A 23,989-nucleotide genomic window follows, 5' to 3' on the forward strand; every position below is an offset into this window, starting at 1 on the left:
TCACAGCAAGACATTGTCGCGTTTGATTCTCAACTAGAGCGTCTTCTGTGTGGAGGCATGCATGAATGGGCGTGCCTTCGTTGAAGGTTGTGCGTCAGGGCTGGTAACTCGGCACATAAAAATCCACTACCAAATATTAGCGGACCAGAGTTCCGCTGTGGCAACCCCTAACTGGGATAAGCTGAAAGAAACACAATTCATTATGGTAAAAAATGCATACAGACTGACATACATTGATGTATTTATGCGTGATTGTCTGTACGTGTGTGTGTGTGTGTGTGTGTGTGTGTGTGTGTGTTTTCACACATAAAATCTAGATAAAAGGGAATTAATATTTTGTAAGATGAGCTTATCTAGAGGATTTTATGGTTTTTTTTTTAATTTGTTGTTATCTGCATTGTTTCTTGCCAAGAAAAAAAGAGATTTCATCACATGAAGGTCAGAAATGCTTTCTGTTTTTGTCTTCCATTATGAAGAAATAAATATTTCATAGTAAGTATCCTTCTAGTCACCATGTCCTGGAACATAATGGCCAAGGAATGTCAGAACTAGAACATTGTGAAGCATAATTTATGTCTTCTTGATTGCCCAATTAAAATGGCTAATGATCTTCAGTAATTGTTTATAAAGTACAAGATGAGCTAGCACCATTGTGCATTTAATTTATAAGCTTACTCATCACAAGTAATTGAAATACAAATTCTGTACTGATTTCAAGTGTCTCATGTTCTAGACAAGTAATAACATCAAGCTGCAATGGTTCAATGTATATAGTCACAATACAACTTAAAAACATGAGAGGAACTTTCTCACTTAATCCGTTTTTGTTTGTTTAAGAGTCAGATTCCAAAAAGTCTGTAGAGTGTTGTATTGTGTCTCAGTCAGGAGAAGATCATTGCAAATATGCAAGAAACTGAATAAACTTACATAGCTCTACCAGTTTCTGAACAGGAATTGTCACAAGTCACTCAGTCTAAGTAGAGAGGTGCAATAACAGCACTTTGTTGCTAAGAGTAATGAGGTGTAAAAGGGTAGCTGGTATAAAGAAACACTTCCTTGAGAAATTATCATTTTTGTATATACTTATATATATATATATATATATATATATATATATATATATATATATATATATTAAAATACTGCAACTGTCTATAATATACTGTGAAAAAAGAAATGTGCAGGATGTGGCAGAGGTAAGGCCATATAATGCAATATTATTACAGTTTTAATACAGAAATGCTGTGATAGACAAGGCAGATGTTTGGGCAGCACAATGCCCAAAGCATGGCACAACCAGGAGCCAGGGGTGCAAGAAAATGAAGAACTCTGGCTACGGATGAAGCAGTGTGCCACTGCTACTTGTGAAAAGCAGCACAAAAGAGGTAGGTCTCTGGCATAAATGAGTAAGCAGCACTTTAAAGATGTGTGGTAACAGCAAATTACACAATAGTGTTGATGCTGTTTAGGATGAGAACCAGTAGGAAAGATAGGGACAGAATAGTTAAGTAAAAACCAGGATGGGAAGAAGTGACAGGGGAGGACTCCTTACTTTTAGCACTAGTTAAATGTGAGAATATCTGTGAAGTCTGTAAGAAGATAGATACATGTAGAATAAATCTGAACTCATAATGTTGTAAGTGAGGTGTACTGTTTATTCAGGATTGCAGTTTAAATAAATGATGCCAGAAAGTTATTCAGGATTGCAGTTTAAATAAACGATGCCAGAACGTTTGAGGGAAATGATGATAGGAAGGAAGTAGTGACTGTCATGGTATAATTTTACATGCGGACATTACTTCACAGCACACTCCATTTGTCCTCCCACAACAATATGAAGTTAAAATTCGAACTTGTGAAATTACACAGCTGCTTGATACACTGACAATGTAACAAGACTCTAACTGCTAAATTGGTGCAATCCCAGAGCTAAGTGAAAGGTTGAAAAAATTAAAGGTTTGCAATTTTTTGTAGGACATTTTAAGGAATGCTGGATGGAATTTGTTTAATCTAGTTCCTGCTTTATCTAGCTTATCCGGCAGTTATCTGGATTCTTCTAAGAAATGTATTTAAGATAAAAAGTTGGTATTTTACTTCCCAGAGGGTGTAAATCATCAATGTTTGGTCTTTCAACAGTTGAAGCAGAGACTGCAACCCCAAGCAGCAAGATGAAACTGAAATATGAAAAAAACACAGACAACACTGCAAGAGTAGAATATTAACACTGCAAGGGTAATACCATTAAGTTGTTTTTCTGTGTGTCACTGTCTATCATAGGGATGTATCCTAAGAGTTTTGTATTGCTAATAAGCCATGTTTTTAAATACTGAAAATTATTTCTTTGTTGCATTTTTTTAATTTATGTCAATTTAACCAAGAAGTTGGAATGCACAGACTGATCTTTTCAGTCCCAAATGGGGGTCTTTAAAGAGCTTGTGTACAGAGATGCATACTTCAGATACAGTACTCATTAAACTGATATTCAGATGTACAAAAATAACATATAAATTATCACGCAGAATGCTGCAGATTGGATGAACAGATATAAATTTAAGCAATTGACAGAAGTAGAAGGGAAATACATAGTGTAAAATAATAAAGTAATATTTCTATGAATTAGAAATTAGTTTAGCTAATAAGAAACATAATTCTGCACAATGCATATATTCATATACAATTTAGAGCAATACCTTAGGATTATAAGTTGCAGAAATGGTTTACTGTTTAAAAGGAATACATATGCTGTTTATCCAATGTCTCTGACGTCAGAGCAAGAATGAGAATTCAGTAGATGTTGTCGGACTTTGGTTTTGAAACCCTTTGCCATATTTTCACTTCTAATGTAAATATGTAAGGGATTGCATGTGGCTGGAGTTAATTTATTTAATGCCTTCCCATTCACCATGAACCTGTCAGTGTGTATGCCTCTTCCTAAACAGGTAGTCGAATTTTAAGACATGGATAGTATTGTAGGCTATTATTTCTGAATAAGTGTGATAACACATTTGCTTTATCTTGTTCCGAAAGCTTTGGGTGTATGCACTAGAATGGAGTGCAAAGAGACAGATTTTGCCTTCAGCAGATTGAAGTAGCTGGATATTGCATAAGGAATGACAGTTAATGTGTGGCAGGCCATACTCTAGGTTTGAGATTAACACATTTTGTAGTAATGGCTTGCCATGGCAGTAAATGTGAGATTTTGCAGCAGAATTTGAGTTGCCTTAGCACTTTATCTATAGTTGATTCTATATGTTGTTTAAAGGTAAGATAGACTAGGGTCTAATTTCAGTCCTAAATATCTTTGATGGTCCACTTTGGGTGTTGTTCTTTCCTTGTTAGTTTTTGATTATGGTAGAATTTTTTTTTTTTTTTTTTTTGCTAACTGATATGTTCCAAGCAGTATAATTCCTGATTGGGCTTTGTTAATGTTATGTTGGTTAATAATGGACCACAAAGACAGTTTGAAGAATGTAGATGGTTCTATCTAGTAAGTCATTCTTTCGCCATGAATTTGTATTTTGTCTTAAACTAAGTCTACTTAGTTTATTTAGAAGTAACTCATGGCTGACATTCTCAAAGACCCTTGTCATGACTATGAAAATTCCTGATGTTAATGTACTTTCGTTCATATTATATGATTATATGGTAAACTCTCAGTTAACCAGCACCCATGGGGATTGGTAGATGCTGGATAACTGTAGTTTCTGGTTGCTTGAGAGTTACTATTAAAAATAGGCCTGACTAATACTGTATGCTATACTATTTGTTTGGTTTGACTTGTTCTTAGGTTGGGGAGAGAGGAAATGTATTCCTATCTTCCTTTTTAAAATTCTAAAACTCTAAAAATGAAAGGTATGTTTCTACGGTGGGGGAGGGGGATACAGAAAGTGCAGCACATGAAAATTGTACTGCATTTCTTAGATTTTTTTTCCCAGTTGCTTGAGAGTGCTGATTGCTTGAGTTCCGGTTAATTGAGAGTCTACTGTATATAAGTTTGGTAACCATGTAAAGAGCAGTGTTAGTGCTTAAGCTATTATGAAAGCCATGCTGTTCACTGCAGAGTCTTTTGAAAAGTCTTGATGCAATGCCAGAACCAAGTGAAAGGTTGAAAATAAAATAAAAGGTCTGCTGTTTTTTGTGTCCATTCTAAGGAATGCTGGTTGGAATTTAATGAATCTCATTCCTGCCTTGTCTTCTTATGGTAGGTTTATTTAAAATGAAAAGTTGGACTTTAACTTTCTAGATGGTACAAATCATTTATGTTTGGTCTTTCAACAATTGAATCAATAGTACAAATTATATAATTACAGATGGAATGCATAAATGCAATTAGAAGGTTTGATGCTCAGAGGTAAAATTATTATTTTCACACTTGTCCACTGAAAGTGTTTTATCAGTGATATGTCCAATTAGAACTTTGCTGACTTGTCAGAAGTGCTTATGGATCTACTTTTAAATCTTGCATTACCATTAGACCGAACGACACAATATCAAAAGTTGTAGTGCCTGAAACAAACATTTAAAGTTAATGTAATGCTTAAATGGCAAGGGTTTAAGTAGCTCACTATCAGTTTAAGGGTTTGCATGTAGCGCCAAAAAACAAAAATATGGTGGACTTTACTTCATAATCTCTTGGGTTCATTCCGGACATCTATAATGGTATAATTTCTGCAAAAGAAAAAGAAGTGTTGATTATTGAAAGGTAGATTTATGGTTTGCATTGGAGCATAAAACAGCAAGAATAATGGTGTTAGAAGTAGAATCATTCAGGGAAAAGCAAAGAAAGTGTTGTTACTTAATTTCTAGGAAGTCTTAAACATGTGAAAGTGATCGGTATACTTTTAAATATGTAACATTTAAGTTTTATACTGTTAGGTTGAAAATTTGTTTTCATGTTTAAAATACTCGGCTTTGTATTAGTGTACTAACTCACAGGATTCATAGTAGCAAGTCCCACCTAAATCCTGCCTACCATTCACCAACTGGTGAAAGTAAATTAATATTCATGCCAATGGCGGCATGAATATTCATTGCCTATTCCTACCATACCCTTTTTCTCAGTGTAGTGCTATCTTGGAGTTGAAACATATCTATACTACTGTAAATTTCAATATAATATTCCTATAACTATTAGTTTTTTGCCTAGCATCTTTGATTATTGTACTATTGGACTGTGACTTTTTTTAACTACTGTACTGTTGTATTTGTGCTTTATTAGCTACTGTTTTCTTTTTAAATGTTTTGCTCGCAATGGTTATTTTGTCTGGAGCTTTTCTCCCCAGGTCTCCACTGAAAACGGGCTACTTGCCCAGTTGGACACTACCCAGTTAACAAATGTAAATAAATAAATAAATAAACAAACAAACAAATAAATAAATAAATAAGGAGATCCCGTATCTGTCTGCCTGGGATGACATGATTGACAGACCTCAATGCTTTGCCAGAGATGACCTGTATATGTCACCCCTGGGCTTATGGATACTGGCTAAGGCTCTTGCCACCCCTATAGTGCCTTTTTTAGGTGGTGTTCTAAAGACCAAATTACCACCGTAAGAGCTACAAACAAATACAATCTGAGGGTCATGCTGCTCAATATTAGAAGTCAAAATCACAAAATGCACTCACTTGAAGCACTCCTTAAAATGGAGAACATCGACATTTGTGCTGTAACAGAGACCTGGTTGAAGGCAGGAAAAAGCACCCCTATACTACCAGACTGTAACTCATTCCACACCTTTCAGCCCCAGAACTTGGACTGAAGCTGCAAAGGCAGTGGTGGTTCCATATTCATAAAGGATGCACACACCTCCAGACTGGTAGCCCAACATAACACATCTGAGATACTTTAGGTGCAGCTAGCATTGGGTAAGACAGCAATTCAGGTCATAGCCTGCTATAGATCCCCAACCATGTCCCAAGACTCAGACTCCATGTTCCTAAGCACTCCGGAGAATATTAGGGTCCAACCTAACACTCTCATACTGGGCGACTTCAACTACCCCTCCATTAACTGGGAAAACTGCTCATGTACCAATAGACTTGCCCAACACTTTCTGGAATTCATTAATTCCAATGCCGTGGACCAGTTTGTTCTTACCTCCACTAGAGGTAGGAACATCCTTGACCTGGTCATTACTAACATGGGTGACCGTTTGCTCTACACCAATAGTCAACTCCTCCCTGGTTAGATCCAACCACAAACTAATCACCTTGGAAATCCACATCCCTCCCACCCCCCACAAAGGCAACCACCATGAAAAACTTCTCCAAAGCTAACTTTGGGCTCCTAAAATCAGAGGTGGCTAACTTCATGACATCCATGCAAATGGAGAATAGTTGCATGACTGTCGAATCATACACCAATGCACTGTACGAACATATACACAAATACATGGATCTCGCCATACCCAATAGAACCAAGACGCTCTCCTCAAATAAAAAGGAAGACAATCTGGTGGTCCCCTGCCATAAACAAACTCTACAACAGAAGGAGGAAACTGATGTGGAATAAGGTGAAGTCCCAAGACTGGAAAAACTCCCTTATCAGCCTCAACAAAATATTGAAATCCCTCATCAAATCCTCTAAAGCTAGCTATGAAAACAGAATGGTATCACATAGTAAAGACAAGGCCTTCTATAGTTATGTAAAGAATCTCCATGGCAATACCCAGATTTTCTCTGAGCTACTGCACAATGGTACCTCCTATACTGAGCGAACAGATATTGCCAATATACTGGCCGACAGATTCAGTGCTAACTTTACCACGCCCCCCAAAGGACCAATCACAATACCAGTAGATTGCCAGGCACCCAGTATTACTGCTGCACAGATTAAAACAGCACTGTCCAAGGCCAAGAGTACAGCTTCTATGGGACCTGACAGTATCCCTGGCTGTGTTCTACATGAACTACAGAGAGAACTGGCACCTTACCTGCATGCCCTGTTCAATCACAGCCACACCTCAGGCTTTGTCCCTACTGAATGGTGCACTGCTGCAGTCAATCCTCTCCACAAGGGAGGAGTGACTACAGACCCCTGGAACTATCACCCCATTAGCCTGATTAGTCTGATAGGCAAAGCTATGGAATGCATCGTCATGGGCCTAATAAACAAAGATATAAGAAATCTCCAAACTCTGGATCCTACACAGTTTGGTTTTGTGAAGGGTAGATCATGCCTGCTCAACTTGGTTGATTTCTTTGAGTCAGTCAACAGAGCTGTGGATGAAGGCAAGGTGGTTCATACAGCCTACCTTGATCTGGCGAAGGCCTTTGATACCATTCCCCACTCAGGAATCATAGAAAAACTCGCTAACCTAGGCATTCACCTCTCTATCACTAGGTGGGTTGCAAACTGGCTCACAGATAGAACCCACAGTGTGAAAATAGCTGACTCCAAGTCAGACTGTCGACCAGTCACAGGTGGAGTCCCACAGGGTTCGGTCCTGGGTCCTCTACTGTTTGGTATCTACTTCTCTGAAGTCCAGGCAAACACAAAGGGACTCTGGCTGATAAATTTCACAGACGATTGCAAGTTGGGAGCTATTATTAACTCCCCAAGTGATGTTGACATCCTACAGAAAGGTCTCAATGAGACCACCGACTGGTGCCAGAACATAAGCTCAATGCCAAAAAAATGTGTCATCAGTCCACTGAACACAGATGGCATTATAAGAGATCTAGGAACACAGGTTGACAGCAACCTCTCTTTTGACCACCACATTGCCACTATGATCAGAAAGTCCTTCTATGTGGCACATCTCATTACTAAGGGTTTTGTATCCAGGAAGAAAGAGGTCATTGTCTCCCTCTACTTTTCCCTCATTAAGCTAATCATCGAGTACAATGCCGCATTTGGCATGTACTTCACTAGACACCTGCAACAACTGAAGAGGCCACAAAAGTACCTCACAAAGAGGATCCTAGGCCTTAAACACTTGTCCTATATGGACAGACTCAAAAAACTCCAACTATTCTCTGTCTCATATCGCCTACTTAGAGGTGATCTCTGCTTGACTTACAAACCATGTCAGACCCAGCTCTGTTAGAAATGCTACATCTAAAGAAATCCCAATCCCTCCACACCACACACTCCAGAGACCTCAACCTCATTACCACAATCAACAGAACATGCTGGAGGGACAGTTTCATAACCCAAAGACTGCCCATGCTATGGAATAGACTTCCCATACATGTCAAGCAGAGCACCTTACTGACCCTCTTCAAGACGAATCTTGATGAGTGGATGGGAAATAGAAAATTCACCCCGGGGATCACTCCAGTGGCTCTACTCAACAGAGGCACTAGGAACTAAGGTCGGGTGGCATGATGCCAGGATAATCCTATGGGCTAGGCTTGTAAAGGCTCCAGGGTCATTAGCCTAGTACACACCTATGAACCTATGAATATATGTAATTGGGGAGGGGTGCAGCCCCCTCACATGGCATGTGAACTAAAGTTCCTTCCCCTTGATGAGGCAGTGTCATCATTTAACAATTCATTCCTTACTATACTTGACTTGCATGCCCCTAAACGCTCAATAAGAATTAAAACTCAACTAGCACCCTGGCTAACAACAGACACCAAAACCAAAATAACAAAGCGTGGGATAAATGGCGCACTACCAAACTACCCCTAGATCATATCAAATTCCAACAACTTAGAAATGAGACTAAAAAAGCCATCATACTAGATAAGAAAAATGACTTCTACAATCTGCAACATAAACATCAGAATAACCCTCAAAAGTACTGGGCAGGCATAAATAAACTTCTACAACCAGGCAAATCCACTACTCCGACCCCAGGAACATTATCTGACAAGAGCCAAGAAGATATAGCCAATTCATTCAATACTTTCTTCACAGAAACCATCCAGTCATTAGCTAACCAACTTTCTCCTCCCCACACTTCTATAAACACTATACCCGACTCACCACTCTCTTTTAACTTCCAGCCAGTGTCCACATCCTTTATCAGATCCCTTTTGAAAAAACTGAAGCCAACCACCCTTTCAGCCGATCTTCTGCCGGCTGAATACCTGCAAATTGCTGCAGATGTCGTAGCCTACCCTATCTCAACCCTAATTAACAGAACCATAACCGAGGCCTCAATCCCCTCAATTTGGAAAATATCCTATGTTATTCCACTCCACAAAGGAGGTTTATCCACAGAACTATCCAACTATAGACCTATAGCCATACTATCACCACTTGCCAAAATTATGGAAAAGTGCATGCACAACCAACTAATGCTCTATCTAACCCAAAATAAACTACTCACAGACTCTCAACATGGATTCAGACCCCATCATAGTACAACCACTGCCCTCCTCTCTTTTACTGAAAACATTAATCTTAACCGAATAAAAAAATATCCTCCGCTCTCTTCCTGGACCTATCAAAAGCCTTCGATATGGTAAACCATCAGTTACTTCTATATACTTTAAAAACCCTGTATCTAGATACTCCAGCCCTTGACTGGTTTCAAGCTTACCTCACTGGGAGACAACAAGCAGTAATGTGGCAAAACAAGCTCTCCTGCCTACTACCAAATACCATAGGAGTTCCTCAAGGTTCCATATTAGGACCTCTCCTCTTTTCAGTCTTCATAAACGACATCCAAACAGTCATCCCTGAAGCCACCTGCATTCAATATGCAGATGACTCGACTATAATATGTTCCAGTGCCTCTCTTGCAAATCTACTAACTACCACCCAACATAGCTTCACCAAAGTCGAAAACTGGCTTGCCAACCATCTCCTGATCTTAATTCCAAACAAAACCAAGTTAGTTCTCTTCTACCCAACCAATAGATCTCCGACTGAAAACTTCACTATAAAATCCAATAATGGGACCATCATCTCCCCAGACACCTATACAAAGCTATTAGGAGTAAACATTGACAATAAACTCAGATTTGATATACATATCAACCAAGCCATTAAGTCAGTCAACAAGAAACTTGGGACCCTATATAGAATTAAAGCCTTCCTTACCCCGAATGCCAGGGCAGCCACAGCCCGTTCACACCTTCTCTCTACCCTACTATATGCCTCTCCTGTCCTCACTCACCTTAACAAATCTGATCTGGCCAAGCTCTCATCCTGCTATAATCACATTGCCAGGTTCGTTACAGGCCTACCCTACAGAACACACCACTGTACTAACCTGAAAAAGCTTGGATGGATAGAATTCCCACACCTTCTTCACCAGTCCCAACTCATAGAGGCCTTCAAAATCCTTAAACAACCTGAGAATACCCCAGCACTACTTAATGACTCCCTACTCCAATCTAAGCTGCCTTCGCTCAGCAAACAGACTACTTGTCCAAACAACTAAATCTCTCAACCTAGGTGGTGACGCTATTTGCCAACACCACTGGTAAAATATGGAACTCGCTCCCAAATAACATCACGCTTGCAACTTCTCTAAGTCAATTCAAAAATAGTCTAAAACTCCACTTCAAGTCACACTGGCTATGTCCTTGCTCAAACCCAGACTAGCTCTGTGCCATTAACTAAAACATAAACAACTAGCTAAGATGATAAGTACTTTGTATACTGTGATAAAGAAATATGTATCCTGTCTAACTCTATGTCATTATACTGCCTACCGTCCTTGCTAATATGTTATTAATGTTACATTTGTAGTAATCTCAGAAATAGTAATGGCAGTCTTGTACTTGTATGTAAATAGCCTATGTTTTTGTTAAGTTCTTTCAGCTCATTTACTGTACCTAATTATCAAAGTAACTCTGTTGGAGCTTTTCTCCTCGGGCCTCCGCTGAAAAAGGACATGTATCCAGTCGGACCAGTCGGACCATCCCGGTTAACAAATGTAAAATAAATAAATAATAAATAAAATGTGCAGGGGGACTTGCCCCTCTGCAAGAACTAAAGAAAAAAATATTATACGTCTTTTTAATATTATGTCACATCCATTTCACATGCCAATCAGTGAGGATACGCCCACTTCTGTGCAGAACGTACTGGGAGGTGCTATAGTGATAAAATGCCAAGTATGCATTGAAAATGTTTGTTTGTTCAAATATTCTGTGTGGTGGTAAACTAAACTAATTGTGCTTTTGTGCTTTCAAATTGAAAGGTATTCCAGTTTTTGTGAGATGTTTATTGGTGTAGGGCATGAAGGTAACGTTCATTGTACATTTTTCGATATTTTGATTGGCAAGCTTTATGTTTTCGACATTTTGATAGTTGAGGTTTTAAACTTTGAGATACTACAACTTTCAAGTTTATCATCTCAATATTGTGTCATTTGGTCTAATGGTAATACAGGATTTAAAGGCAGATCTATTTATATATATATATATATATATATATATATATATATATATATATATATATAGATATATATATATAGATATATATATATATATATATAGCGAGAGGGTGTGCTTGTTGTGTTTGTGGCTAAACTACATGTTTTCTTAGGTTGTGTTATTTCTGGTGAACTAGGTTGTTTGGTTGATTGGTTTCCAGAGATTCTAAGCTGCATCTCTCATTTCATCAAATGCTTATAGTTAATGGTTATCCAAGGGCAATGTAACTCTTTCAGTCTCCTAAATATTACAGGGAATATAAACCCCCTGAATGCTAGTGGACTGGTCTGTAAAATAGGATCAATCTTGACTGGAGTTATTCTGGGTACATAACAGAGATCATTCAATGGTATCAAATATGTTTAGTAGCTCTGGGCGTTTTATATTAGGGATTAATCTGCTTAAGAATACTTGTGGTGATTTCTTTATGTTTTCAGTGACCAGCTGGAAATAACAGGGCAGCAATGGTTGTTAGGTAGTACATTTACTGATTTACATCAATAGCCCATATTGGTCATTATTAGTCTGAGTAGTAAATGTTTGTTTATGGCAGGGTCTGGCTTTCTAATGTCCTTTACAAGTCACTGAAGACCACTGCGATTGAGGCACTGCCTTAGCTGTAATTTGCCTGTGACATTTATATTAAAGTCGCCTAACATGACTGAGTTCTTTGGAATACCTTTAGGGTAAAGGTCATTTACTAAGTATTTAAATTTCATCACTGGCAAAAGGGGGCATAAGTAAAAAACATAAAAATGAAGTTGAGTGTGACCTATGAAAATGAGTGCCCTAATCCAGTTGGGGAAATACATCAATAGCAGAATTAGCTAGTGCAATATTCTGTATGTTAATTCCAGCATTGTTTATTATGAGGAACAAAACTCCCCTTTAGCTCTTATGCCTAGTCTGCAGTCAACATGCATTGGGGAATTATCCTTAATAAAGACTGACCCGATTTAATCATTATGCTATAATTGTGTGATAGCTAATATGTGTGGCTGGAGGATTAGGATCCATACCTCAAATCTTCACCATTTGTTATTGATGCAGTTGCTATTTAATAATGCATATTTTAAGCCATTGCATGAGTGGTATAAAGTGTTTTAGAGTCAAATCAGTGAGATAAATGGTCTGGATCAGGTGTCTTATGCATTGAGTTGATTGAAAGTGTAGAACATATGTTTTAAAGAACATCTACTAAGATAAGCAAGCACACAGACATGCTGACATGAGGACGTAGGGTTATGGAGGGGAAAGTAGATGTACTTACAGCTGTGACCCTAATGAGCAATGTGGGAGTCCTGAGGTAAATTATTCTATTAGAGAGATATCTTTGAAAGATAGGTACTGAAAGAGAGAAAACAGGGAGAGGTTGGTGACTTGGGGGTACTCTGAGAGTGGGGAGGAGGAGGGCAGAATGCGGACCAGAAGACACACTGTGAATAGATGTGGCACTGGGAAGGAGGAGATAAACATTCTTACAAACCAGCTCAGGGCAGAGTTCTCATGGATATGTGGATGAGAACAATAGCTTTAGGAGGTAGTTATGATTACACAAAAGAATAGCATGTGAGTGGCTGAGAAAATATGTTTAATTAAGTAAGTAGTGTTTCAATAAGGTATTTAGTATAGTGCACTTAATTCTTACCTTTTTGTCTTTTGTTTCTATCTTTATGTTATCCGGTATGGTGAGTGCTGACATGCAATTGGACACTAAAGGAACTAAAGGAATGCCGGTCTTCACAGATGAGATGTATGGAAATGAAAGCCTCTAAAAATATACCGAGTAATAGCTGCTGGACTTTAATGAGTTAATGGATCTTCAGAAGTCCACTGACTGTGCATTAAACAGGAAACTATGACACATACAATGGCATAGAAATTCTGTTAATGGTCATTTAGAAGTCCTTTGACTGTGTCTAACAGGATTCTGTGACAGTTATCTTGGTAGAACTGATTGGAAATGGTAGGTGGTTGAATTGAGTTAAAGCCCTTTGCAGAGACCCAGAGTTATGGCTGTACATAAATGGTGGATTTCTAAAAGAAATAGTATTGGAAAGATGAGCTCATCGATGCTGCCTGTTATCACCAGGATTATTTTTATGGTCATTGAATGCCTGGTGTATAGAGTAAGGGAAAGTTAGGCAAGGCAGAATAGTGCTAGAAAAACGGGTAACATTTATATGTTTGCATATAATTGCATGATGCTACTTGAGGATGTTGCTATACAACTGCTCGGGATACTGCAGATGTTTGGTAGTTTTGGTAGTGTCTCAGGGTTTCATTATCAGCCTAAAAGTCAGTGGTAATTAGATCTGCAACTAAACTGCTGGAGAGATATTCAACATTTTCCAAATTACTTGTAGGGTGGTGGAGAAGTACTTGGGGCTTAAACTTTACAAAATGACAGCTGCAATCAGAGACCTGAACTGGGTGGATCTGAAGGTAAGAACAGGTAAAGTATTAGATGCATGAACAGCTAGATTTGCCACACTTGGTGTAGAATATAAATAGCTGCATAATAACACTTCTGCATGTACTTTATTTTGGGTGGCATATCTATCTCAGCCCTCTAAATAAGATCATAGGAAATATCCAGCTAGTTTGTGACAGGTTTGTCTGGAAAAACAAAAGAGAAAGAATCGCAAAGGTTGGCAGTAAGACTCACAGAAAAGCTAGAGGATGGGATATGCTAGATATTAAGTGATATGTGACTGCTATAAATATTGTGCAAATGTTGAAAGACATTCAGTGAGAAGATTTAGAAAGGTTTGCCTCAGAAAATGATTGGAAAGCTAAGAGTGTTAAGACGGCACCAACAGAATGTTTCATAGATTGAAAGGGTGTCAGCTGCAGTTCACAGATGAATGTCACATAAGTATTAGGGGTCTGTGGTTGTGCTATCCTAAGGACCTGCAGGAAGGCTGGCAATCTCTGAAGAAAAAGTAATTAGAAAGGTGATGGACCTAAGAGATGACTGGTTAAATGGATAGCTGTCTTTTCCAATCCTCAAAAAAAAGGAAATTTGTGTTGTCCCAAGGGATTCTTAGAACTAGTAACCAGAGTATTCAGAAGAGCATATACAATAACAAAGATAACTCTGCATATACAGGAGGAGAAATATCAAATTATGAGACAAGATTAGCTTTAAGGAAAAAAATGGAGACAGTTAGGGGAACATGTATATGAGTGTGCTTACAGTAAGCTGAGGAACCAGTGGAGTAAGGAGGATATGAAAATGGCTGAAAAAATGTTTTATAAAGGAATATTAGCAATGATGAAAATGTTAAAAGAGGTTGGCTGTGTGGATGATTAGTACAGAACAATGGTGCATAGATGGTAGAGCATTCATCTAAAGATACAACAAAAAGATGGTATCCATTTAGAGTATGAGGAGGAAAATGCAGATCAGATGCACATGTGGTGGTCATGTAGGGAGATTTTACCATTGTGGATGGGGGCAAGGGAGGTGTGGAGTCAATTATTGGGACAGAAGATACTAGATCGGTATGACTTATGTCTTTATGAGATGCATAAAGAGAAGGGATAGGCTAGACATGAAAGACTAGGATTTTGACAATTCATCGTGGAAGTCAGACAGACGATAACTAAGGCATGGAAAGGAGACAGTCTGGAATTTTAAACAGAAATAAGAGCAAGGATCTAGATTCAGAATATATGGACTGGACATGTGCAATGGTTGACAAGGCAATGTAAGAGGAGTGCAAATGCATGGGCAGAACAATCAACAAAGAAGCAAGATTGAGTGCAGAAAAAGGTGACACTGTAGTTGTAGTAGGGTAGAAATGGGAGTACCAAGTACATGGGGCAGGGAGTACCAGAGGTATACCAAGTACACATGCAGTGAGTACCAGAGATAAGATTATGCTCAAGTAGAAGTAACCTTCTGAAGAGTCAAGAGACAGAAACATGGAGTACTCCAAGTTTTGCTTATAGTGTTTAAAACGAGGAAAGAAATGGTACAGCTCAAACTATGTGGTGTGCTATGGTTACGTATAAGGTGAGAAGGAAGAGAAATGCAAAGAAAGTCTATTCGCTTGTAATAATATGTAGATATTGAATAATTATGTCATATGTGCCGTGCCAAATATGTTGTATAATATAGCATACAAATGTGGAATGAAAACCATATGTGAAAATATCTATTTTGAATGGTATTATTGAAAAGATTTGTTTCATATATAATAAAAATGTTAACATTAAACACACGCACACACACACACGTAAACAACCAGACAAACCTCAAAATTAAACAGACATGCAGGCATATACACTTGTACATACACATGTACAAAGATACAAACACATGTACACAGGCTCATACCTCAACACACTCACTCATGCACACCTACAAACATTTACATATACTGACTGTTATCTAGCCTTTCCTAAAAGTGCAGTAACAGAGATATTCTACTATAAATAAAGAAAGAGACTATTTTGTCTAAAATACACCAAGAAACAAACTAGCAATGTCCTTTACAATAAAAAAATGCAATAAAAATCATTATAAAACATAAATGCCATTTTCTGAAAGAAGTAATGCACTCCAAGAATAGCATTATAGGGAAATAATGGATCTGCCAGGGGTGGAGTAGCACTTTGACTACAGCACTGGACTTTATAGCAACATAGACAAGACAGTAAAGAGACAAGAAACAGAAAAGTCTTACTTACAAATGACCTCATGACATAACTGGGAGATCAGTTATTTCTCTGTAATGCTCAATGGGTTGCCTACATATATGTATGTGTGAGTAAAATTCATTTTTTCAAACTTACCAATTGCTGAATGATTTTTCAGTGTCTGAAATCAGTTGACTATTCATATTGTCAAGGCCAGCAGTTGCCAAAGTGGTGAACATCAAATGTAAGGTAAGTGGCACTTGGCACAGTGAAGAAACTTTTGTTTGTAATGAAAGTTTCGGCTTTGGGGTGGAGTGAGTGACAGAATGTGTGCATGAGTGTGTGTGTGTGTGTGTGTGTGTGTGTGTGTGTGTGTGTGTGTGTGTGTGTGTGTGTGTGTGTGTGTGTGAGCGTGTGTGTGAGCATGTGTGTGTGTGTGTGTGTGTGTGTGTGTGTGTGTGTGTGTGTGTGTGTGTGTGTGTGTTGACTGTTGTCGCCAAATGTGCATGGGTATTTGCTGATGATAAGTGGGTTGAGGACCTGGCCTACTCTTACCTAGACCAGAGACCCATGCTAATGGTGGGAAAGGTGTATGTGCCCATATTGGCCAGTGTGTACCCACCATAAAGCTCAGCGGCCCTAGGTCAATAAACTATTGGCTGGCTAGTGTCCACTTGCCCAGCTTGGGTTACCTGGCATATGTCTGTTGAACAAAAGCTAGATGTAAAACCAATCAACCTGCCAGACATGAACTAAGAATTGCTGCACTTGGTGTAGGTTCTCTGATAGGATTGAGCTTGGAAATGGATGACTTTATGGTAAGGAGGAAGATGGGCATCCTATGTGTGCAGGGCAGTGCAGCAAAGCTACCTGGTTTGGGATCCAGAGTCTGCTACTTAAGAGGAGGACAGGCTGGAAATGGTGAGGGAATCATGGTGAGGCAAAAGTTTCAGAAGACACTGAGGAATGTCATCAGAATTTAAGACAGCCCCGTGGCAATCAGACTTAAGTGTAATGATGAGGCAGTATTCATAATCTCAGTCAATGCACCACAGCAGGGTTATGATAGTGAGGAGAAAAGTGCATTAGACAGTAGTTGCAGGACCTAATAGAAAATGCAGGACAACATGAATTGGTGTTGATAATGGGTGACCTGAATGTACATATCAGGACAGACAGAGCAGGATATGATGACTGCCTGGGCCATATGAGTGGGTCATCAAGAATAAAGAAGGAGAGGCCATTCTAGACTTCTGTCTGGCAAATGGCATGATATGACCAACACATGGTTCAGCAAGGAAAGCTGTCACAAGATCACAATCAACAGTGGCCAACATGCAATTCAGGTAGACTTCCACCTAGTAAGGAAAGGTCAGCAGGGTAGAATCAGCAATTCCAAAGTAAAACAGTTGGCCCACAGCATAAACTACTGGTTACCACCTGCAGTTGCAAGCAGTGGTCAGAGAAGGTACTAAGGTCAACAGAGACCAGGTTGAAGACCTGGAAGTTGACGGGAGAGAAAACACAACAGTTCAAGGAATGACTCAGGGCTTTAGCACCTCAACAAGAAGAGGAAATAGGTGGAGTTGAAGAAGAATGGTAGTGCCTCAAAACACTTGATTACAGAACAGATATGCTGCAAAGCCAGTTATGGGAATAAAGTACATCAGGAAAGCAGGTGGTGCAATGCAGAAGTCCAGGAAGTCATTAAAAGAATGAAGGAGTGCAGGAAAAATGGGAGACAGAAAAGATGGACCAGGCCAGAAAGGAATATTGCTTGGCTAACAAAAAAGCTAAGAGAGAAGTTGCAATATCAAAGAACAAGGAATCAGAAGCACTCCCAGCTTCTGGAAAGTGACTCGGCAGATAGTACAGAAAAACTCTATCAGGTTGTAAGCATAGCTCTCAACATCTTAGTGCAAGAAGTTTGGACAAAGGCTAAAATAATGGGGGAAATATGGGCCCAAAAATAGAGACAGATTTTAAATATTACTCCTATAAACTTAAAAAGGTGTTAGAATAATAGGATTTATGTTAGCATGTATTTTTAAAGGGTATGAAGTCTGAAATTCAAACATCTGTCATTATGTAGTGGCTTCAGTCCGCTGTGATTTGCCAGAAAACCACAAGTTTAATGAAGAACAGACCATCTGCACAAAGGTAGGCCATCTACAGACCCTGGAAACTGTAGACTCATAAGTCTCACTAGCCTTATATGCAAAGCTATGGAAAGAATTATTATAAAAATGATCATTAATAACATAGGAAGCCTCAAATCACTGGACCCAACTCAATTTGGTTTAGCCAAGGACAGATCATGCCTATTCATCCTGGTGAACTTCTTTGATAAGGTGAACAAAGCAATGGATTAGGACAAAACTGTCCACATTCCTACCTTGATTTGGCCAAAACATTTGACACAATACCCCCAAGCATTATTGACAAACTCAAGAGGTTAGGTATAAACCATTATGTCACAGTGGATAGCCAGCTGGCAAACTGACAGGCCCCAGGAAGTTAGAATTTGGGAGCCCACCTCTACAAAGAGGCCAGTCACAAGCAGGGCCCCTCAGGAATTGGTCAATGGACCACTCCATTTTGGTATTTACTTCTCTGAAGTCAAAGCCAATATCAGTGGCCTCTGACTGGCTAAATTTGCAGAAGATTGCAAATTAGGAGCAATCATAGAATCCCCCGACACAAATGTTCTCCAGGTAGGGCTGACACAGGCAAATAACTGGTGTTAGAGCTATGGACTAAAACTAAATGCCAATAAATGCATAATAGTATCCACCCCTGGTAACTATCATTTATTTATTTACCGAGAAATTCCAACTGGACATAGGTCCTTTTTCAGGGGAGGCCCGGGGAAAAAAGGTCCACAGAAAAATAAATGAGCAGCAGAGTACATGAAGAACAATTGAATATACATACAATAGCAAATAATACATACTTCAGCAAACATTAGCTGTACATACAATATGAAACATAGTAATGAACAGATATACCAATATGTAGCTAAAGGCTAGGAATAAATGTAAGATGTATATACAGATAGTACTAAGCTCAAACAGATACTGTTCTAAACTCATATACCTAAATCTTATATACAGATATACAAATACCTAAATCTTATATACAAATATATATCATATCAACAAAACACCCCTAAGGGTTAACCCAATAGTCAGGGGGACACACATAGACAGTAAACTAGCCTTTGACCATCACATATCTGCAGTAGTGAGGAAATCATTCTATGTTGTGCAACTTATAAATAAATAAAGGTATGGCATCTAGGCCCAAGAAGGTTATTGTTTCACTGTATCTGGCATTCATCAAACCTATCATTAAGTATAATTCTCCTTTTGGTATGTACTTAACCAGACACACCCAACAATTGGAACATGCATAAAAGTTCCTCATGAAAAGAATACAGGGTTTAAGTAACATATCCTGTGCAGACCTCCCAAAGGCCATATCCCTGTATTTTGTCTCCTACAGGCTGTTAAGGGGAGTTCTATGCCTGGCATACAAGGCATTGCCAGACACCACACAGATGGACCTTCTGCATATCCGCAAAACAAACAGCATCAGAATTACCCATCTAAAAGGCTTCATTCTTGCCTGTGATATAAATAGGACCTGCTGGAGAGACAGGTATGTATCCATGAGACTACCCCTTTTCTGGAGCAGGCTCCTCGTTCATTTAAAGCAGAGTTACTTCCCAACCCAATTCAAGTCTAACTTGGACAATTGGATGGAGAACAGGAAATCCATCCCTGGTTTGGCACCAATGTCTCTAATGGGCATGGGCAGCCTATAAATGGCTCATCTCTCAAGCCCCTGCTTGAAAAATGTTTCATCTCCCAGGCCCCTGCTTATACTTAGCAAGGGTACAAGTTTCAGAATAAAGAAAATCTTACAAAAACTGTAATAACCCAGACACAGACTATGATGCAAGATGAATAAGATCCTACCATAGAGGAAGTAAGAACACTGCTAACAAAAATGAAGTCAGGGAAAGCAGCAGGCTTGGATGAAGTCACCGTAGATATGATAAAGATGTTGGGTGAGATGGGGAGAAATGGCTCCTGTGGGTACTCATAGCAGTATGGAGATAAAGGCATATCCCAGATGACTGGTGAATAAGCATACTAGTCCCAGTGTTCAGGAATAAACGTGATATTTGCAACTGTGGACAGTATAGAGGTATCAAACTCTTATCACACTGCATGAACATTCTGGAGAAGGTAGAAACCAAAAACAAGCCGTGAACGACAGAAGGCAGTCAAAAGAGAAAATTTATTTAAAGCGCTTTTCGTCAGCACATATGAGCTGACTTCTTCAGAAACAAAAACCACTGACAGCATAACCGTTATAAAGGCTAAACATCCATTTACGTCATACAATTAGTTCAATTAGTACAATTTAAAATAATGGGGGTTTTAAAAACTTTTTAAAGCCCCAATGACCGTGAGTGGTGGCAAACATCAAATCCCTGTAAACATGTAAACAGCACAAATGCATAAGTCAAGCTGACTTATTAATACAAAGTCAGCATAATAATGTTTCAACATTTAAATAAGTAGTTTAGCATACAATAATAATGAAATTTCAACAGTTTATAACCCTAGTTGTATTATACTGTTAGTTCATGGTTTGAAGCTTACATAAGTCATTGTATATGAGGTTAAAGCATCAAAGACCCCAAAGTAGTTCTAAATTACATGAAACGTGTTCATAATTAAACACAATTTATAAAAAATGATTTAAAAAAATGTATAAATATTTATATTTAGTATAATTGTAATTGTATAGAAGTAAATAGGTATAATAATGTAAATAGGTATAATAATGTATATAATAATAATAATATATTTAAAAAAGAAAACTAACATTTTCAAAACATATATATTGTGTATTTCCATATTTTTATTGTTTTAGTGTTGTCCATACTATGAACACAGTATTTAAGTTCCAAATATCCAATCCAACATGTTAAAGGTACTATCAGCTTCCCATAGGGACATAAAATAATTCTGGAGAAGGTGACTGATACATGAATATCCAAAGTAGTATGATGGGAGATGAGCAGTTCGAATAGAAAGAGATGCAGCACAACTGACCTGACATTTTCTGTAATACAGATACTTGTGAAGAAGCTACAGATGAGGAAAGAGTCCCACTGAACATTCCTAGACTTGCAGAAAGCATATGAAAAGATCCCAAGAAAGGTGATCTGGTTGGCCCGGCAGTGGTTCAAAGTTCCAGAAGCATTAGTAGAACTATTGCAAGCTATGTTCAAGGACCCAGTGACTCAAGTACAAACAATGTTCAGTCTCAGATAGAGACTCCCAGTGTGAGTGGGTGTGCATCAGGTTTCAGTTCTGAAACCGCTGTTGTTCATACTGGTGATGAACTACATTAGCAAACAGGTCAGAGAGGACAGATGGACAAAATTACTGTATGCAGATGATCTGACGTTACAGGCAGACTGAACAAGAACTTCAGCAAAGGATAGGGGCATGGAGTATAAAACTGAAGGTAAATGGGATGAAACTGAGTACAGATAAGAAGGTTGCAATGACAGCAAATGGGGAAATCAGAAGAAGGTGAGAACTGAGATAGAAGGGAAAATAGTGAAACAGGTTAACAACTTCAAGTATCCTGGAGGGGTGGTTGAGGAGAAGGGAAGCCTGAATGAGGAAGTCAAAGCTAGAATCAGTATGGCTGTAGCCAACTGGAACAGATTATCAGGGGAAGTGTGTGACAGAAGAATGCCAAAGAAGCTGAAAAGTAAGGGGTACAAAACAGTGGTGTGACCAATGCTACTGCATGGTACATAAACCTGGGCAGTAAAGCTAGAGCAGTTGATGAAACTAGCTGTGATGAAGATGAAGTGCCTGAAATGGGTGATAGGATGCACACTGTGGGACAGATGAAGAAATGTGGACATCTGAGCAGAAAGCCAAAGTAGCTCCAATTGCAGAGAAGGTCAAAGAGAACAGATTACGTTGATTTGAGCACGTGCAAAAAAAAAAAAAAAGATTATCTGGCGAAGAAGATTTGGGACAGGCAGGAGGAAGACAAAAGGAAACAAGGGCATCCGGCAAAGATGTGGATGGACTGTATGTGAGAAAACCTGCAACAGTCAGGCATAAGTGTCGAAGAAGGTAGGAGAGTTGACAGTGAGTCTGCCTGCAGATATCACAGTTTAGGGCACAAACATACTTGTTCATCTATATTTGGTACCTTTTTGCATTCATAAGCAGAGGAACTGTAATTATGGTGTAGTGCACTACATTCAGATATGTGTTATTTGTGCTTTATTGAATTGCTATGTGGTTCACACTACAGATATAAGGTATCTTCATCACAGTTTGATTGTGACACTTGTACTATACTGCAAAATCTTTTGACTATAAAATTAATCAGGCCTATTTTTGTCCTCCTGTGATTTTCAGATTAGCAGACCGATTAGGTCAATGCATTCATGTGGTATAGCAGCAGAAAAGTTTATGCTGACATTGAGGAGTGTAACATACCTTATGGCATTTAAAAGGCATGTAATACACTTTACAGCATCTAACTGTAAACTGAGATATATTGTATGAATAATGTATGGTGGGGGAGTCTGGCACAGTGAGAATTAGCTTTATCTGGCCATGTTTGCTCCTACACAGTTTCCATTGTCTTAGTGTAGTTGCCGTGCTGTTACAATACAAAGTCACAGTCAGCTCATGTGGAAAGTGTTTATTCTAAGGGATATTTTGAAATAGCAGGTGTTAAACTGCAAGGTACTATGTACCATCTCATGTTTTTTTTTTGAGTTTGCCAATTTCTCCATTGCATGTAATGACATTTCTGAAAGTAATCTTCAGCACAGATTTTAGGGGCTAACATGGTTTCTGAAATTCCTAATTCAGAGAACATGGGGATTTGTTCATTGTTCCTTAAGTCCGCATGATTTCATTAAATATCACCCTTATTAACTAAATCACATTGACACTATACTCTTTAAATAATGAGAAAACATTCTTGATTACTTAATATTATGTATAAACCTGCCTCTGGCTAATGTCATGACTGAAAATGATCTTTTCGGAGATCCCCTTTACCCCCATTACAAATGAATACATATATAAAATAAATAAAATTAAAGGTACTGTGTTTTATTTCTGTGCTTTATCATAATGGTTTCATAATGGTTTTCAGGTGCTTACTAGACTGCTGATATGTTTGCATTTCCCAGTTATGCCAGATTATTGTGTAATACCTGCTGAAAGATGTATTATTGCTTAGAATATGCACATTCTGTGCTAATGAGCTTCTATTTTTCCTTTTTTTTTTTTTTTGGTCTGTTTAGTTTGCCAGTCAGTTTGGAAGAGTGCTGCACTATGAACACAATAATTTCTTGTTATACATAGGCACAGTCCATTACAATGAGCTGTATTTTGTTTTCACATGTTAATTGTAGTATGTCATTTATTTGTTTATTCATTGCTGGCCAAACTATTGCATATTATAGCAATAACCCACGTCTGGGTGTGGGTAATGCTGGATTTACCCACGGTTGGTGTGGTTTGGTCACAAGGGCGAAGCCCAAGTGGCCAAACAAAGCCAACCGTGGGTAAATCCAGCATTACCCACACCCAGACGTGGGTTATTGCTATTATACAATGACATTATTTAAGAAAAAAAATAATTATTTTTCTTAAATAATGGCCTCCTTGCTGCCCTTCTGCAGCTGTCTGGTATTCTGCGGCAGTTCTAATGTACTGAGCATGCATATGCCTATGCAGTACATCAGAGCTGTGGGCAAAATCAACGGAGAAAGCAAGATCTCAGTTGCTTTTTACAAACTGTTTCGCTATGTTAAATGGGTTTAACATAGCGAGACAGCTTTAAAAAAAGCAACAGAGAATCTCCGTTGCTTTTTTTAAAGCTGTCTCACTATGTTAAACTCGTTTAACATAGCGAGACAGTGTGAAGCAACGGA

The 23,989-nt window shown here is 38.5% G+C and overlaps 1 long non-coding RNA gene across 1 annotated transcript in view; it reads left to right on the forward strand.

Moving 5' to 3' along the window:
• The first annotated feature begins 1,829 nt into the window (after positions 1-1,829).
• Positions 1,830-23,989, forward strand: part of LOC122797301 — a 170,060-nt gene continuing 147,900 nt past the window's right edge. The window contains exons 1-2 of the long non-coding RNA XR_006364059.1: positions 1,830-1,956; positions 2,137-2,232. This is a non-coding gene — a long non-coding RNA (uncharacterized LOC122797301). The remainder of the gene's footprint in view (positions 1,957-2,136; positions 2,233-23,989) is intronic.

Source organism: Protopterus annectens, chromosome 3.part0 (genome assembly GCF_019279795.1).
Source record: "Protopterus annectens isolate FY-2018-M chromosome 3.part0, PAN1.0, whole genome shotgun sequence".
NCBI lineage: Eukaryota > Metazoa > Chordata > Ceratodontiformes > Protopteridae > Protopterus > Protopterus annectens.